Raw genomic sequence first — 4090 nt, 5'->3', positions numbered from 1 at the left:
TGGCTGAGTGCCCAGACATCATGGGTCCCTCTACACACACAGAACAGTTAGAACAGGCCTCTCTCAATGCGCACACACACTTTTCTTATCTTATATGAGTTGGTTAAAGAAACTATCTCAAGCCCAATGCCAGGCTTAAAGAAGAATTGTTTAGTACACAAGCATGAGTAGGGTTTAACAGAAAATTCCCCTCACAAGACAAACAGAGAACACAGGTATAAATACACAGGGGATAATGGGGAAAATGGGCGACACCTGGAGGAGGGTGGATACAAACACAAAGACAGGTGAAACAGATCAGGGTGTGACAGTAATAGAGGACCAGGGTTGGGCTGTTGGTGGTAATGGAGGACAAGGGTTGGGCTGTTAGAGGTACTGGAGGACCAGGGTTGGGCTGTTGGTGGTACTGGAAGACCAGGGTTGGGCTGTTAGGGGTAATGGAGGACCAGGGTTGGGCTGTTGGTGGTACTGGAGGACCAGGGTTGGGCTGTTGGGGGTACTGGAGGACCAGGGTTGGGCTGTTATAGGGGTACTGGAGGACCAGGGTTGGGAAACACTGGTCTATACAGTGGATACTGCGTAAAACACCAGACAAAATAGATAGCTGTAGGACAGTCCCACGTCAGTACAGACATCAACAAACAACATCTGCAAACATTGACATGAGTATCTGTTCTGCTCAATACGTCTGTCTACTCCAGAGGCTTGGATACAGATCAAGGTAGCGGCTCTTCTCTCAACCTATTTCTATTAACATTCTAGAGCTGAATTTATTTACAGCTCATCCTCTGAGGCGAGCATCCCTCTAAAAAAGAAGAAAGGGGTTTACAGGAGAGCAGGAAAGATGAATAGAGGTCCACCACTAAGGAGTGAGTGGGAGACGAATGCAGCAGATGAGAGAGAGAATGAGAGGGAGAGAGAGTGGAGAATCATATGAAGAATTGTAGAATAAATCCCACCTCAGGGCAGATCAGTGTGCTGCAGAGAGTTTGGTTAACTAAAACAAGAATAAACAGCAGTGTGAAAATTGCAATGATTTCTCTCCTGCAAATGATATGCTCTCTCTGAAAGCAGTGTGGGTGGGTGTGCGTATGTGTTCGTGCATGTCTTCGTGCGTGTTAGTCAGTGTGTAGGCGCTGAAATCCATTTCCTGGTGGCTTTTAAAGCTTTCCTCTGGTGCCCATTATCTGGGATAATATCATGTTTCATAAATGTTAGATCTCCATCAGATTACCATCCAGCAGTAAGGTCACGCTAGGAAATGATGGCAAACAGTAAAACACATTCAAGTTGCAGATAAAGTATGAAACGATAATGCTGTTCCAGTAACTGTAAATCCAAGTCTTATCTGCAACCGTAAACCATACGTGATAATGTCAGGTGGTTTACGGATCCTTGGTTTAGGAATCAGTGCATATAAAAGATGAACATTTCCTCATGCCCACCGGTACTGTGCGCACACACACACACACACACACACACACACACACACACACACACACACACACAAAATGACTGTTTGTGCACGGATAAACACCTGTCATCTAATAACACATATCTTTCTCCATATCCCCTATTCTCCACTCCTGTAAGACTGTCTCTCTCTCTCCTTCTCTCTCTTTCTCTCTCTCTCCTTCTCTCTCTTTCTCCAGACTTACAAATGACAGCCTTGATCATAAAAATAACCCTGTGATGCTGAAATGTCTGCGTCTGGGACGAAAGAGCAGCTGGGGAGTTTTTGCTGACACATGGTCCAAAATGCATGGGCCAAGGAACTAGGCCACTTTGACTGTGTTAATCGACGTTTCAGAGGCTGAGCCACCACTCTACAGCACCTCCATTATTCATACTATAAAACACAATTACCCTGTTGTAACCCCTAACACACCTGGACCAATACACTAACGTTCAAAAGTTTGGGGTCACTTAGGAAGAAGTTCATTGTTTTTGAATGAAAAGCATTTTTCCCCCTTTAAAAGAACATCAAATTGATCCGAAATAGAGTGTAGACATTGTTAATGTTGTAAATGACTATTGTAGATGGAAACGTCTGATTTTTAATGGAATATCTGCATAGGCGTACAGAGGCCCATTATCAGCAACCATCACTCCTGTGTTCCAATGGCACATTGTGTTAGCTAATGCAAGTTTATCATTTTAAAAGGCTAATTGATCATTAGAAAAGCCTTTTGAAATGATGTTAGCACAGCTGGAAACTGTTGTGCTGATTAAAGAAGCAATAAAACTGGCCTTTTTTTAGACTAGTTGAGTATCTGGAGCATCAGCATTTGTGGGTTCGATTACAGGCTCAAAATGGCCAGAAACAAAAACCTTTCTTCTGAAACTTGTCAGTCTATTCTTGTTCTGAGAAATGAAGGCTATTCCATGTGAGAAATTGCCAATAAACTGAAGATCTCTTAAAAAGCTGTGTACTACTCCCTTCACAGAGCAGAGCAAACTGGTTGTCATTCTCATAGAAAGACAGTCTAAGAAGTAGTAAAGCTGTTCTATGTGCTACATTTTTATGCTTCCTGTTCTTAAGTTTCCTTTTACGCTTCCTGTTCTTAAGTTTCCTTTTATGCTTCCTGTTCTTAAGTTTCATTTTTTAGCACCTTTTACTGTCGGTTTTGTATACCAGCTGAAAATACAATATTTTTGATAATGCTAAATATATTTCACAGAGATTTAGATGATAAAATGATTCTCTACACTGAAACTGAAATGGTGCGAACGATTAGATTTTTAGCAACCAGGAAATGGAGGAGCGATTTCTGCATATTAAATAGATTTTCTGAACTTGACCACCATCAGAGTTATCTCCTTATGCATTATAAACACACATGCAATCATTACAACAGGAAGTTAATGTAATGTCACCAACACCTGCTTTCTGAGTTCACATAAGTTCTTGTGCCTGACACCTCATGTCCACCAGATGCATCAAACTCTTTGCATTTCAGCGGAAGTTGTTCATTTTTAAAGGAGCAGTCCGGAACCCTACTTTGGGGGTTCCGCACTAAGCTGCGGTCCATTCTGTGTACTGCATGCCTTCAATATTTTCAACTCATGCGTTGCTTTACCGTGAGGTGGTACAAACAGAAGTAAACACAGACTCCAACTAGCTAGCTTTTAGCGAGTTGAAAAGCAAAGCACAAGTGTTTCAAGTACAGAAAATCCGGGCTAGACATCCGGCAAAACAAAACTCAGAAGCACCTGAGGGACATCGATTTGTGGTTCAGCTCTGGTATATCACATAACTTCGTCCCCAGGCTCAATTGCTACTACATAGGTTAAACAGAGAGAGAGAGCCAGCTGGTGGACAAGATTACATATGGGCAATAATTCCATGGTAGCGGAATTACGCTGAGACTTTTCACTTTAAAATGTATAACAAACAAAACAGATTGATTTCAAAGTTTAACAAACCATCCAACTCTATGTACAAGGACTAGTTTTTACAATTTCCACTGAGAATTTGACAAAACACATTTACTGGAAGAAATGTTTGGTAACAGAATAATATTTTTTTTATGTTCTGTGTGAATTGTTCAAAGTCATCATTGCGCAGAGTTGGTTTGTTAAACTTTGAAATCCATGTTTTTTGTTTGGCATACTACATTCTAAAGTGAAACGTCAGAGTCTCAGGGTAATTCAGTTACATGGAATTACCCATATCACGCAATGACAAGGCAAATGAAAAGATCCTTCGCAAAATAGTTTAGTAGTTGTACACGCCCTTCTCCCATAGGCTTGCCTTGAGTTGAACAGCAGGCCCAATCACAATTATCCTCGTACGAACCATCTAGATTTTGCGAGTTTCCATTCTGTTTTGCTATCCTTGTAGTAAGCTCATGCGATCAGGATGGTTTGCACAAGGCTATACTACAATAGGCTTTCTGAGGCACAATGGGTTAATGGCACCCATCTGCGTTTCATCAATCAATTAAATGTGCTGGTTAACTAATGACCATTAGCTACGATAACAGATGTTGCCCATCTGTAAGTGAAGGGGACCATAGCCCCATTGAATTAAAAGACAATGGAATCATTTGAGAACAAAGAAGAGTGAAAACAAAACACAAGAGTGGTA

The sequence above is a fragment of the Oncorhynchus mykiss genome, chromosome 15, assembly GCF_013265735.2.
Source record: "Oncorhynchus mykiss isolate Arlee chromosome 15, USDA_OmykA_1.1, whole genome shotgun sequence".
NCBI lineage: Eukaryota > Metazoa > Chordata > Actinopteri > Salmoniformes > Salmonidae > Oncorhynchus > Oncorhynchus mykiss.
Note: the sequence above shows the minus strand (reverse complement) of the source record.